Below are 14487 nucleotides of genomic sequence, written 5' to 3'. Positions count from 1 at the left end.
TCTTATAATTAGTCATATGCATTGGATTGCCACAAATTATGACCCTAGAAACAGTAAGAAAGCTGTTTACTGCTTCGAATCAATGTTTTCTCGGTTTTAGCCTATTTCAGGACAAAATGGGTAAAAGTGGTGTCTAAACACTCCAAATTCAACCTTAACTCTTATAATTAGTCACATGCATTGGATTCTTACATATTTTGACCCTAGAAAGAGTAACATAGCTTTTTACTGCTTCGAATCAATGTTTTCTCGGTTTTAGACTGTTTCGGGATAAAATAGGTAAAATTGGTGTCTAAACACTCCAAATTCAACCCGAACTCTTATAATTAGTCAAATGCATTGTATTGTTACATATTTTGACCCTATAGAGAGTAACATAGCTGTTTACTGCTTCGAATCAATGTTTTCTCGGTTTTAGCGTGTTTCAGGACAAAATGGCTAAACTTGGTGTCTAAACACTCCAAATTCAACCCGAACTCTTATAATTAGTCAAATGCATTGGATTGTTACATATTGTGACCCTAAAAAGAGTAACACAGCTGTTTACTGCTTCTAATAAATGTTTTCTCCCGGTTTTAGCTTGTTTTCTTGGTTTAAGCCTGTTTTGGGATAAAACGGGTTTAAGTATTGTCTAAACACTCCAAATTCATCCCGAACTCTTACAACTAGTCAAGTGCATTGGATTGTCACATATTCTGACCCTAGAAACAGTAACAAAGATGTTTACTGCTAAGAATCATTGTTTTCTCTATTTTAGCCTATTTTAGGACAAAATAGGTAAAAGTGGTGTCTAAACACTCCAAATTCAACCCGAACTCTTATTCTTAGTCAAATGCATTGGATTGTCACAAATTATGACCCTAGAAACAGTAACAAAGCTGTTTACTGCTTCGAATCAATGTTTTCTTGGTTTAGCCTATTTCAGGATAAAATGGGTAAAAGTGGTGTCTAAACACTCGAAATTCAACCCGAACTCTTTGAAATAGTGAAATGCATTGGATTGTTACATATTTTGACTCTAGAAACAGTAACAAAGCTGTTTACTGCTTCGAGTTAATTTTTTTCTCGGTTTTAGCCTATTTTAGGACAAAATATGTAAAAGTGGTGTCTAAACACTCCAAATTCAACCCGAACTCTTACAATTAGTCAATTGCATTTGATTGTTACATATTTTGACCCTAGAAAGAGCATCATATCTTTGTACTGCTTCGAATCAATGTTTTCTCGATTTAAGCCTGTTTTGGGATAAAACGGGTTTAAGTGTTTTCTAAACACTCCAAATTCATCTCGAACTCTTACAATTAGTCATATGCTTTGGATTTTCACAAATTATGACCCTAGAAACAGTAACAAAGCTGTTTACTGCTTCGAATCAATGTTTTCTCGGTTTTAGCCTATTTCAGGACAAAATGGGTAAAAGTGGTTTCTAAACACTCCAAATTCAACCCGAACTCTTATAATTAGTCAAATGCATTGGATTATTACATGTTTTGACCCTAGAAAGAGTAACATAGTTGTTTAATGCTTCGAATCAATGTTTTCTCCTGGGTTTAGCCTGTTTTCTCGATTTAACCCTCTTTTGGGATAAAACGGGTTTAAGTGTTTTCTAAACACTCCAAATTCATCTCGCACTCTTATAATTAGTCATATGCATTGGATTGCCACAAATTATGACCCTAGAAACAGTAAGAAAGCTGTTTACTGCTTCGAATCAATGTTTTCTCGGTTTTAGCCTATTTCAGGACAAAATGGGTAAAAGTGGTGTCTAAACACTCCAAATTCAACCTTAACTCTTATAATTAGTCACATGCATTGGATTCTTACATATTTTGACCCTAGAAAGAGTAACATAGCTTTTTACTGCTTCGAATCAATGTTTTCTCCCGGGTTTAGCCTGTTTTCTCGGTTTAAGCCTATTTTGGGATAAAACGGGTTTAAGTATTGTCTAAACACTCCAAATTTATCCTGAACTCTTACAACTAGTCAAATGCATTGGATTGTCACATATTCTGACCCTAGAAACAGTAACAAAGCTGTTTAGTGCTAAGAATCATTGTTTTCTCAGTTTTAGCCTATTTTAGGACAAAATAGGTTAAAGTGGTGTCTAAACACTCCAAATTCAACCCGAACTCTTATAATTAGTCAATTGCATTGGATTTTTACAAATGTTGTCCCTAGAAAGAGTATCAAAGCTTTGTACTGCTTCGAATGAATGTTTTCTCTTGGTTTTAGCCTGTTTTCTCGATTTAAGCCTGTTTTGGGATAAAACGGGTTTAAGTGTTTTCTAAACACTCCAAATTCATCTCGAACTCTTACAATTAGTCAAATGCATTGGATTGTCACAAATATTACCCTAGAAACAGTAACAAAGCTGTTTACTTCTTCGAATCAATGTTTTTCAGTTTTAGCGTGTTTCAGGACAAAATGGCTAAAAATTGTGTCTAAACACTCTAAATTCAACCCGAACTCTTATAATTAGTCAAATCCATTGGATTGTTACTTATTTTGACCCTAGAAATAGTAACATAGCTGTTTACTGCTTCGAATCGATGTTTTCTTCCGGGTTTAGCCTGTTTTCTCGGTTTAAGCCTATTTTGGGATAAAACGGGTTTAAGTATTGTCTAAACACTCCAAATTCATCCTGAACTCTTACAACTAGTCAAATACATTGGATTGTCACATATTCTGACCCTAGAAACAGTAACAAAGATGTTTACTGCTAAGAATCATTGTTTTCTCTGTTTTAGCCTATTTTAGGACAAAATAGGTAAAAGTGGTGTCTAAACACTCCAAATTCAACCCGAACTCTTATTCTTAGTCAAATGCATTGGATTGTTACATATTTTGACCCTAGAAAGAGTAAAATAGCTGTGTACTGCTTCGAATGTTTTTTTTTCTCTCGGTTTTAGCCTGTTTTCTAGGTTTAAGCCTGTTTTGGGATAAAACGTGTTTAAGTGTTTTCTAAACACTCTAAATTCATCTCGAACTCTTACAATTAGTTAATGCATTTGATTGTTACAAATTCTGACCCTAGAAACAGTAACAAAACTGTTTACTGCTTCGAATCAATGTTTTCTCGGTTTTAGCCTGTTTCGGGACAAAATGGGTAAAAGTGGTGTGTAAACACTCCAAATTCAACACGAACTCTTATAATTAGTCAAATTCATTGGATTGTTACATATTGTGACCCTAGAAAGAGTAACATAGCTGTTTACTGCTTCAAATCAATGTTTTCTCCCGGGTTTAGCCTGTTTTCTCGGTTTAAGCATCTTTTGGGATAAAACGGGTTTAAGTATTGTCTAAACACTCCAAATTCATCCCGAACTCTTACAACTAGTCAAATGCATTGGATTGTCACATATTGTGACCCTAGAAACAGTAGCAAAGCTATTTACTGCTTCGAATCAATGTTTTCTCGGTTTTGGCCTATTTCAGGATAAAATAGGTAAAAGTGGTGTCTAAACACTCCAAATTCAACCCGAACTCTTATTATTAGTCAAATGCATTGGATTGTTACATATTTTGACCCTAAAAAGAGTAACATAGCTGTTTACTGCTTCGAATCAATGTTTTCTCTCGGTTTTAGCCTGTTTTCTAGGTTTAAGCCTGTTTTGGGATAAAACGGGTTTAAGTGTTGTCTAAACACTCCAAATTCATCCCGAACTCTTACAATTAGTCAAATGCATTGGATTGTCACAACATTCTGACCCTAGAAACAGTAACAAAGCTGTTTACTGCTTCGAATCAATGTTTTCTCGGTTAAAGCCTGTTTCGGGACAAAATGGGTATAAGTGGTGTCTAAACACTCCAAATTCAACCCGAACTCTTATAATTAGACTTACAATCCTATTGAACATCTCTTTCACATTCATTAAAGTATTTGGTGTGATCTTGCAAATGGAAAATAAATCAAGCTCAATTGGTGTAGGGGAAAGGCTTGTTATAAAAAGGTGGTTGGCAATGGAGTTTTTGGGTGGTTTACTCTCAAACAAAGAGGAATGATAGACAGTTGTGAAAATGATCTAAGACTGAGAATAATTTGGGCATAAAAAGCTTAGCTCTTGATGTTCACCCACCTATAAGCATTTCTACCCTTTTTCTCATCCTTCTTTTTTTTTCTTTCTAACCCCAAAACTCAACTTAATTCAACTTAAACCCCTTCTCTTCTTTACTTTTGGTCTTAAACTTTTGAAAATCTCTAAGGCTTCTCTTTAAACATAAGCTTTTTTTTTTTTTTTTTTTAACTTCTTTGAAACTTCTTTTAATGAAATCCCATTCTTATTAAACTATGGTTAGCATTCTCTTTTTCTTCTTAAGAGACTTACAGCTTTTAACCAAACTTAACATTAGAAAACAAATCTTTTCTTTTCTTTTGACCAAGTAATTCTTTCTTTTCTCCCCCCGCCCCTTAATCTTTCTTGTTTCCAACCCTTTACCCAAATCAAAATTATAACCACCTATTTCTTTCAAAACCAGTCCTATTAGCTAGTTCTAAAGATTCCAAACCTAGCTAAAACAAGAGCCAGTTCTTTGTCATTCTCAATATTTGACAACCTATAGCATTATCAACAAAGAGGCCTCACTCAACAAATCAACACAAGGCTTGAAAGAAAAGGTTGAGGGTCAAAGGTATGGCAAGAGATTGGGTTAAATAAAATAGAGTGGAAAATAGAGATTGTCAACCCAAATGAGAGTTGTATGAGCTAGCATTCATAGTCCATAAGCAAGATAATTTAAAGATCAAATTAAAGTCCAAATAATATAGAGATGCTGCAATGATCATGCAAGCTTTACAATAGAAAAAAATGCTTTCAAGTGACACAATGCTATAAGCTTAGACTCTTCATCTTTTCCCAAAGATTAAACAAGCACCAGTGAACTATAAATGAGGGTTGTGGGTTCAATCCTAAGTCTCTACTTCTAACAAGGTAGCTTCATTATTATCCCAAATGCAAATGCAAATGCATACTATATGCTTCTAGACTCAATCCTAAGCACAAAAATGAATATGCAAAACTACATGCATTTGGTTTTGGTTGTTGAAAATTTTCAAATTTTTTTGCTTTTTCTCAAAACATTGCTATTAACAATGCATTACACAAAAGATGAAAATCAAAACAAAACACAATGTTAGATGGTTAGCCCCTCCCCCAAACTTAATTCACACCGTCTCGGTGTGAGAAAAGTCCAAGAGAAAGACTAACAAAAATAAAGAAAACAAAAATCAAATGATATATACAATGGAAGGTTAGGACCATATCTTGGCCCTAGTTGTGAACCTTAGGGAATGGAGTGAGAGGAGGAGCTTTAGTGCTCCCTTGAGATGATGTTGAATTGGTGGAAGGAGAGTGGAGGTTGATAGTTATGACTCTTGAGAGGAGGTCATGAAGCTTATCTTTGTCATATTGATACTTGGGATCTAGCTTGGCTTTGACACTTGCAAAGGGTGAAGAAGAACTTTTGTGCTTCACTGTTTACTCTATTTCTCCATCAATAAGCCCCAAGGGCTGAAAACACAAAGTCATAGGAGATGAAACAATGGTGGGAGACTGGATTTGTTTCTTCTTCTTCTTCTTTTTGTCAACAACTTTATTTGCTTGACCCAAATCCTCTTCTCTAGAATCTCCTTTGAGGTCATCAAATAAAGAATTTAAACACTCACCATCCAAAATTTCTTCACCACAATTAGCAAGTTGTAGAATATCTTCATTCATCACATTCACAACTATGACATCTTCTTGTTGATCCTTCAAAATCCTTTGTTCTTTTCCATTGCTATCAACTACTGATTGCTCAACAAAAGAACCATAGGAACGCGTAGAAGTTTCTTGTACCGTTTTCTCATTCTCATCAACCATATCAAAATTATTTGTAAAGATAGCATTGCTAACTCCTTGGGGGTAGCTTTGAATTCACCTAGTAATAGTCCACTTGAATTCTTTGAAGTAGAAGAGGTGTGAGTTACCTTAAGATCAACAATTTTTCTATGAGAAGCCAAGCTAATGATCTTATGATCAAGTTCATTGTACACCCCATCCATCTTATTGTGCAGCTCAACAAAACTCCTACACAAATCCATATAACCCTTAGTTTGGCCTTCTAAAACTCGTTTCAATGTGGCACTCACTTCATTATCTTGAAGAGAAAGTTGAATAGAAGACTTTCCTTGAAGCTTTAAAGGTGGGTAAGCTTGGTTATAACCTTTGTGTTGATATCTTCTTTTCTCAGTCTTGTCTCCACCATCTCTTGGGACTATATCATAGTCCTCCTCATAGTATCTTTGATCACTTTGAGCAAAATTCTCAACAAGCAACTCTCCTTGTTCTATGGTGAGGTTTGAAAAACTTCCTTTGCTAGCCATGTCCAATGTCAATTTGAGCTCTTTTTTAACTCCTCCATATAAAATACTAAGTATAGCTTGCTTGTTGAATCCATGATGTGGGCAATCTTGAATATATCCCTGAAGTCTTCCCCATGCTTCATGGAAGCTTTCATGAATTTCTTGCTTAAAACTCATTATGTCATTTCTCACTTGAGTTGTTCTTTCCTTAGAGTAGAACTTGAGAAGGAAGATCTTCTTACAATCATCCCAAGAATTGACCAAATGAGATAGGATAGTTCTCTCCCATTGGCTTGCTTTTTCTCCAGGCGAAAATGAAAACAAAATGAGTTTGATACTATCGTCGGGGACACCTCCAATCCTAAACGTACTACAGAACCTCTCAAAGGAATCCAAATGATCATATTGGTTCTCTATAGCTAGCCCTAAGAACTTAGAGCCTTGAATCAATCTAATCAAACTTGGCTTGATTTCATAAGCATTGGCTTCTATGGGAGGAGGTTGAATTCCATATCTTGACTCATGATAAGGAACATCAAAGCTTCCTATTGTCGATGTGTTCTCTTGAGGCTGAGTCGGATTTTTTACCAGTACTTGAGGTTTTGGAGCTTTAGTAATGCTTGTTTTATTGTCCACAGCCAACACCTTGAATGACCTTGTCTTTCCATTCTTCTTATTTTGGTTTGAGTACCTTTGAAAGCATAGGAGAATCAAGGAAGAAAAATTAGTAACAACAAGCAAAAGTGAATTCGTCATCTCAACTAGATGCATGAAGCTAATCATATTCGCAAAATTAAATGGCCTAGGCTTAAGCAAAGATGAAATCCTAATGGTTAAAAGCATTTTTGCAAACCGGCAACGGCGCCAAATTGATGTAGTATATTCCAATCAATAAAATTATCGAACCTCATTTTGCAATGATCAACTCACTAAGAATACACAAAGATGCTTAATCTAAACTTAAACAGGAATTGGTTTATTGTAACAGTCTTAACTAACTAAAGGATTAAAGAAAGAAAATCAAAACAAACTCAAACCAATGCAAACTCAAATCAAATAAGGACACAACTAAGAACAGACTTTAAATCAAATTTAAAAAAGTGTACCTTGGACAAGGTAAGTGACTTGGGAGATAGCTAATCAATCCTAGATATCTAAGCAAACAATCAAGAACAATCCTTATGCTAAGAACACTTATGTAAATCAATTCACTTCCATGATAAAGATTCTATGCAAATCAAGCAATCATCAACAAGATAAGCATGCATTAAAATCAAGTCTTTATACCACTAAACACCCTAATTATCAATTTCCATTGGCAAGGAATGCAAAGCTCTTGAATAGTTGGTTCAAGAATTTCATCAAACACCTTCTGGGCATGAAATTCCTAAAGTCTAGAATCAACATAATCAAGGCTGATCTAGCATTATAATCACCAAACAAGAAAGGAATCACATAATTAAAGCGTTAGATATCAAAGATCAATCATTTATCTCCCTAATCTACCAAGCCCAAAGTTCTAAAAGATCTACTCACTCATCATCATGATCACACAAAGGAAATGGTTTGATCTTTGTGAAATCATAATAAGAGATTATAGATTAGGAGAAATAAAGAAAAACTTGATATTAAAAACTTAGAAGTACTCAATCATTCAACAAACCAAGAGTAAGAAAGCTTAAGAACCCTAAAAAGCTGCTAAACAAGAGATAAACCAAAGATAAGCAAAAGATAAGTCTCCCCTTAATAGGGTTAATGTATTTATAGGAAAATAGAAGGGACCTCAGGTTAACCCAAAACAGACCGGGTCAAACCCGGGTCAAAGCTAAAACAAGTGTCGACTAAGGCGGCTGCGGGATGGTCTTGGCCGATTTGTGACGCCGCTTTGCTCCATCGGCCATGACTTGGCCGATGGTGGTGGTCACTGGTAGCTCATGTTCGTGGCATGTAGAGTTCAATTGGCCAACACTTGGCCGATGGCCTTGACCGATGGCTTCAATCGGCCATCACTTGGCCGCTTCTCTTGGCCGCTGCTCTTGGCCGCTGGTGTCTCCTGTTCGTGGTCCAAGTGAGTTCAATCGGTTGGCTTTAGCCGATGGTGGTGCTTGATGGTCTCCCACGGCCATGGTTTGGCCGATGGTCTTGGCCGCGTGTGGCTCATGTCTTCACTCTGGCTGTATATACGTTCACTCAAACAGGTATAACTCTTTACAAGCACATCTGATTGGCCTGAAATCACCTCCATTGCAAAGCTTAATTCCAATAACTTAGATGAAGAACTCTGGAGCTAAATCCCAAGGCAAGGTCTTTATACGAGTCGATCTTTGAGGAACTGCAGACTGGTTCCGAATTATCAATCATCTTGTGTGCATCCAAATGTGTGTCTTCCATTATATTGCTAGTTATTGACTTATTTGGCTCCAAAACACACTTTCCTTGTACATCTCTACTCCAACATCTGAGATAACAAGCTTGATGCTAAATGCAACCTAAACAACCTAAATGCTCATGAATATGCACAAAACAATGAAAAGAATTAAGCTCTAAAATTACATAAAAACACAAGATATCATAAAACAAAAAAAAAAACAGGCTAAAACCGTGAAAACATTGCTTAGAAGCTGTAAACAGCTTTTTTAGTGTTTCTAGTGTTAAATTGTATCACAATACAATCCAACTGACTACCACTTATACCAATTTTGTCCCAAAACATGCTAAAACCGAGAAAACAGGGCTTAGAAGTTGTAAACAGCTTTGTTAGTGTTTCTAGGGTTAAAATGTATCATAATCCAATGTAAATGACTAATTATAAGAGCTTGAGATGGATTTGGAGAGTTTAAAAAACACTTATTCCTATTTTGTCCCAAAACAGGCTAAAACCGAGAAAATAGGCTAAAACCGAGTAAACAGGGGTTAGAAGATCTAAACAGCTTTGTTAGTGTTTTTAGGGTTAAAATGTATCATAATCCAATGCAACTGACTAATTATAAGAGTTTGCGATGTATTTGGAGAGTTTAAAAAACCCTTATACCCATTTTGTCCCAAAACAGGCTAAAACCGAGAAAATAGGCTACAACCGAGAAAACATTGCTTAGAAGCTGGAAACAGCTTTGTTAGTGTTTCTAGGATTAAAATGTATCACAATCCAATGCAACTGATAGTAGGATTTTCACCCAAGGTATCAATTCCCTATGCAGTTGTAGTACAAAGGGTTATCAATCCAAATGGTTGTTATCCTAGCAGATGAGATATGATCAGAACTATGCAAGTGAAGCCAAGCAATAAATGGGTTTGATCTAAAAATCCTAAGCATTCGAGTACAGGATCGGGTGGGGTGGTCGAGTAAGCAAGACGAGTAAGAACAGCTCGAAGGTATACTCGAAGCAGGTGATCGCGTACCTGTTTGGGTAAGGGATCGAGTTATGAATAAAATGTAAACAATCTAAATATGAAAGCTCCTAAGGATAGGGTAATCGACTCCTAATTTTTCCTGACCAAATTGGATGTCTTACATGCCTCAAGCAAATATTCCTTAGACAATGAATATCTAAAATCTTGTTAACGCACTCTCGTGATAGAAACAATCAACCTTAATCACTTCCCTACCCAACTCTCGTTGGAGAAACATGACCAAGCAAGCAATAAAAACCGATTCATTATTGTCAATAAACCCCTTACTCATCTAATCTCTTAGGCTAAGTGAGTAAATCTCTATCATTGCTTGATTCAAGCATTTCATCTAGATCTAATCTCAACCTCTCAGTCTGTTGATAGCATTAAGAACACCAATCTAGAAAGGAATTTATAAAACATAAACCACCAAGCTAAGACATCCTAACCGATCAAGAACACAAAATCGTCTATCCCATCCTTAGAAACCTTACTTCACTACTCAGATCTTATTGCAGAAAACATAAAAACATAGATAAACGAAAATTGCATTGTATTAAAAATAGAAGTAGAGTAGAAGAGTATAGAATCGAAAACGCAAAAAGAAATGAAATTAAATCCTAACAAAGTAGAGAAAGTTTTTGAGTCGCTCAAGATCTCTCTCCGAAGCTCTCGCTCTCTGGTTTGAGGGTCTGCGGCGTGGTAGGGCGAGAGGAAAAAGAGGGGGGTTTATATATGGAAAACCATTAACCTTAGCTTCCCAGTCCTGCCCGAGGGTTTGCTCGATGGGGTGCACGAGGATGAGCTCGGGTTGCTCTTCGGGTAGGCTCTCAGATTATTCTTTCAGTTCTGACTGTTCTTCCTGCTCCATAGCTCTTTCGGGTACATGCTCGGATTTGACCTTGTTTCTCCCCATTTTCGGCTCTTAAGCACCCGTTTTCATCCAAAATATGCAAATGCAAGAATGCAACACCCTAAATGGCCTAAATGTGGATTCCTACAGTAAATGACCTAAAAATGCTAAGGTTAGGATAAAAACAATGCAAAATATGGACAAAAAGGGATGCTTAAAACATGTAAGTTAGAGAGTTATCATCAACAGACTAATTATAAGAGTTTGAGATGGATTTGGAGAGTTTAAAAAACACTTATACCCATTTTGTCTCAAAACAAGCTAAAACCGAGAAAACAGGGCTTAGAAGCTGTAAACAGTTTTTAGGGTTAAAATGTATCATAATCCACTGCAACTGACTAATTATATGAGTTTGAGATGGATTTGGAGAGATTAAAAAACAGTTATACCCATTTTGTCCCAAAACAGGTTAAAACTAATAAAATATGGCTTAGAAGCTTTAAACAGATTTGTTAGTGTTTCTAGGGTTAAAATGTATCATAATCCAATGCAACTGACTAATTATAAGAGTTTAAGATGGATTTGGAGAGGTTAAGACCATTATGTCCCAAAATAGACTAAAACATAGAAAACAGGCTAAAAGCGAGAAAACATAGCTTAGAAACTATAAACAGATTTGTTAGTGTTTCTAAAGTTAAAACGCATCTCGATCCAATGCAACTAACAAATTATAAGAGTTTGAGATGGATTTGGAGAGTTTAAAAAACACTTATACCCATTTTGTCTCAATAACAGGCTTAAACCGAGAAAAAAGGTTAAAATGTATCATAATCCAATGTAAATGACTAATTATAAGAGCAATGCAAAAACTAATCAAACAACAAGCAAGCAATGATATTTAGACTAAGATATTAATAAACAAAGAAGACCTTGAGGAGGGATTCATGGGCTGAACTAATCATTGTGGTTATCTAACTTGGTCAACAAATCTCAAGCAAACTTTGAGCTGATCTCTAGACATACTGATGTTCATATATTTTACCTTGTTTTCCCTTAGTTTATTCACAACTTTTGCATCTTTTGCTATCCATTTAGGCCATTATTGTGTAGCTTTAGGACTAATCATGCATTAAAGTATAGTTGCATTGCATTTGCATCTTTTCATGCATAAACAGGTGATTTTGGAGCTTAAGGAGCATGGAAGCAATGCTGAGGAGAAGTGAAGCAATCCTGAGGAGAAAACAAGAGAGTTAAGGCTGTAGAATCAAGGTCCGGAGTCCAACTCGACCGCACACTCGACCACCACTCGACCGTGTGCTGAGAAGGACTCGACCGAATGGAGAATGCACGAGAGAAGCCAGCTCGACCAGCCACTCGACCGAGCACTGGTCGAGTTGACCGAGCCGTTGACTGCTTTGACTTTTTGTATTTTTAGGGCTTCCACCTCACCTCCTACATAAGGCCCTTGTACCTGCAGCCACCAAAAGAGTCCAGCTTTTTAGAGAGTCTAAAACCTAGTTTCTACCTTTTTTAGATTTTATTCCTTTTGCACTTTCTTTTATTTTAGATTTTGTACTTGTTTAAGAAAGAAAGACTAGATTCTTGTATTTTTTTTGTTTCATAACTTTCAAAATAATAAGATTTCGAGTTTTATTTTTTCATCAATATTGTAGATCTCTGTTTCATCTTTCTAATGATGCAAGTTTCAATATTTTCTGGGTTTTTGACATATTTCACCATGAGGATGGGTTAGGCTGGGTTGATCTTGTGGTTTATTTGATTTGGTCAAGCTTGATTGTTGTAGATCTCTTCTAGGCTAGATGTTCTTAATGCTGATCCTATATCTGAGAAGGTAGGGTTTGATTTCAAGCATCTTAGCATCACACCAATGTCTAAGGAGCATAGATAAGGCTAGATCTAGAGCTTACCATTAGGCTTGCTAAGAGATTAGAAGTCTTGTTTGGTTTGAGATGTATTGCTTAATGTCTGCTTGTGTAGATTCTTTACTTTGTGAGAACAAGTCTAGAAATGCATAGGTTTGATTGTTTCTTGCCATGAGAGTGGATTAAACATGTCTTAGAATAGTATGTCTAGAGATCAGCTCAAAGTTTGCTTGAGATTTGTTGACCAAGTTAGATAACCACAATGATTAGCTCAGCCCATGAATCCCTCCTCAAGGCCTTCTTTGTTTATTAATATCTTAGTCTAAATATCATTGCTTGCTTGTTGTTTGATTAGTTTTTGCATTGTTCTGTTTTTCTTGTGTTGCTCTGTTTTCACGTTTAGTCTAGCTCGACCTTGTACTCGACCTACACTCGGTCGAGTGCTGCTCGAGTTCATCCCTAGAACTTGTGTGTATGAATTGTGATTGTCTTGTTTCATTCCTGTTTCATTTCCATTGCATTCACTTAGTTTTCTGTTCATTACTTGTCTTGCATTAGTTCATCAGCATAGTGTCTACTTCTGTTCTAGTTTCATTATAGCTTTAATTTGTCTCTTCTGTTTGCATTTAGTATCTTGTTCTAGTTGTTTTTACTTTCTGCATTTCATATCTCATTATAGGATTGTTAGTGACAAACAATCTTTACAATTGGCTTGACTTAGACTCATATGCACATCTTGATTGTTCACAAACACTCAGATTGGATTGACACCTCTTATACTACAATTGCATAAGGGGAATTGAAACACCCTGACTTCTATTCATTCCATACATCATCATTCCACACATCATTCATTCACCACACTACAAAGAAAGCCAGTTTCAATTTGGCGTCGTTGCCCATTTGAGTGTATTTTGTGACATTTACGATCATTATTAGTCTAAGATTAAGTTCGTTTAAACACTTGTGAAGTTACTGAACTCGAATCTTCCTTTGCTTGGCTGTTTTGTGTTTCAGGTACCCACTCGACCACCTACTCGACCACCACTCGACCGAGCTGTGATCGAGCCAGAAGCCGGATCTAAATAGCCATTACTTCCGAGTCGACTCGACCACCCACTCGAACCTGCGCTCGACCGTGTACCTGTTCGAGTCTGTAGTAGAGTTTGTTAATGCACACAAGGTCAAAAGGCAAAGATAGTCTTCAACAGCCTATTGACAACATCCATAGGCTACAAAAGGGTTTGAGACATAAGCAAGGAAGAGTAGTTCAACAACAACAAGGTCAAGACATCATGGAGCAACCAGCTATCCATGAGCAGAGACCAAGGCACATTGGTGCAGGAGATGCACCCAATACCCACAACCAAAGGGCTGGAATTGTGCCACCTTCAGTAGCAAACAATAACTTTGAGATCAAGAGTGGATTGATCTCAATGATACAAGCCAACAAATTTCATGGGTTGCCAATGGAGGATCCACTAGATCACCTTGATGAGTTTGACAGAATATGTGGACTCACAAAGATCAATGAAGTGAGTGAAGATAGATTCAAATTAAGCCTCTTCCCATTTTCTCTTGGAGACAAAGCTCACATTTGGGAGAAGACTCTTCCTACTGGAGCTATCACCACATGGGATGCATGCAAGAAAGCTATTCTGGCCAAGTTCTTCTCCAATGCAAGGACTGCTAGGTTGAGGAATGAAATTTCTGGGTTTGCTCAAAGGAATAATGAGAGCTTTTATGAAGCTTGGGAGAGGTTTAAAGGATTCCAGACTCAGTGTCCTCACCATGGCTTCAGCAATGAGTCACTTCTAAGCCCTTGTATAGAGGAGTGCTTCCCAAGATAAGAATGCTTGTTGATACAGCCTCTAATGGAAACTTCCTCAACAAGAATGTGGAAGAAGGATGGGAATTAGTTGAGAATCTTGCTCAATCTGATGGCAATTATAATGAGGACTATGATAGGACCATAAGGGGCTCCTCACCTGATCAAGAGGACAAGTATAAGAAGGATTTGA

At 36.6% G+C, this 14487-nt stretch overlaps 2 non-coding genes across 2 annotated transcripts; one reads left to right on the top strand and one right to left on the bottom strand.

Moving 5' to 3' along the window:
* Positions 1-6428: 6428 nt before the first annotated feature.
* LOC147947566 (small nucleolar RNA R71) lies at positions 6429-6533 on the top strand. The gene has a single exon (XR_015595665.1). It is a non-coding gene; the product is annotated as a small nucleolar RNA R71 (small nucleolar RNA).
* Positions 6534-14157: 7624 nt separating this feature from the next.
* Positions 14158-14264, bottom strand: LOC147947565 (small nucleolar RNA R71). Its single transcript, XR_015595629.1, has one exon. It is a non-coding gene; the product is annotated as a small nucleolar RNA R71 (small nucleolar RNA).
* Between the last annotated feature and the right edge of the window lie 223 nt (positions 14265-14487).

Source organism: Camelina sativa, chromosome 3 (genome assembly GCF_030686135.1).
Source record: "Camelina sativa cultivar CO46 ecotype springtype chromosome 3, ASM3068613v1".
NCBI lineage: Eukaryota > Viridiplantae > Streptophyta > Magnoliopsida > Brassicales > Brassicaceae > Camelina > Camelina sativa.
This window is presented reverse-complemented; position numbering and strand designations above follow the sequence as displayed.